This window comes from Eptatretus burgeri, chromosome 4 (assembly GCF_056783735.1).
Source record: "Eptatretus burgeri isolate ZD-2024b chromosome 4, Ebu_testis_v1, whole genome shotgun sequence".
Lineage (NCBI taxonomy): Eukaryota > Metazoa > Chordata > Myxini > Myxiniformes > Myxinidae > Eptatretus > Eptatretus burgeri.
Window position 1 is genome coordinate 26,032,614 of NC_140964.1, and position 1,027 is coordinate 26,033,640.

Consider the following 1,027-nt stretch of genomic DNA (forward strand, 5'->3'; position numbering starts at 1 on the left):
AGCATCGCCACCGTTCTTGCCCCGCTGTGGGTACCGGTGTTGGATTCGTGCAGAGCGCGCGTCGAACCGCGTGTACAAAATCACGGATTTTGTGCTTCAAAAACGGATCAAAAACGACACACGCCCACTTTTTGCCGTCCAATCGGTGAGCGAGGGGCGAATTGGCCCCGCCCCCAGCGCGATCGATATATGCAAATTTGTGGATCAAAAAGCCTTCACGCCCACTTTTTCTCGGGCCAATGGGGAGCGAGGTGAAAGGTCAAAGGGAGGGGGTCAAAGGCGAAGTTACGGGGGGATAAAAGGACGGTGTTCGTCAGTCAGAAAAAGGAGAAGGAAAAACGAGAACGAGAAGGAGTCGGAACGGAGGGGACGAGTGTGGAAGTCTGGAGCCCGAAGCCTGCAGTAGCTGGAGAAGCTGAAGAGAGTCGGACGAGGGGGTGCTCGCGTCGGTGCCAGGAGCTGCACGCCCGAGGGAGGCCGGCAGCGCGACCTGGCCGAGGTGGAGACGCACACCAGGGATAATAAAGATCCTCTATACCCCGAGCATCAGCAACCCCCTCCTGTTTCCCCCCGCGCTGAGATAGTGTGACCAAGGGGGCCCCTTTTCCCACCCCCTGCCAGGCACTGTCCGCGAGGCCCGCGGAGTGAGGCGCCATCGCCGCTCCGCGTCTCATCACCAGACGGGTAGGCGCGACCCGGTCTCGGCCTCAGGCCCGCCTCATTCTTGAGGTATTTCTTTTCCTTGGTTTTGGGTATGTGTTGTCGGCGCCGTCTGTGAAGTAGAATTGTATAAGTGTTGCCGTGTGCTCGGTAGTCGGTATTAGCTCTGCACTGTGTTTTCACTTTTATATTTGCTTTTTGTGTAAATGGAATTGTGTTTTCTTTTTTTTGTGTGCATTTGGTGGAATTGTATTTGTGTGCTTCCCGTGTGCCGCGAATAAATGTGCTTTATTGTTGAACTGTTCTCCCGCCTCGCTTCGTCTTTTCCCCCATTGAATCCTCATCTTTCTTCACGTAAAGGGTTGGT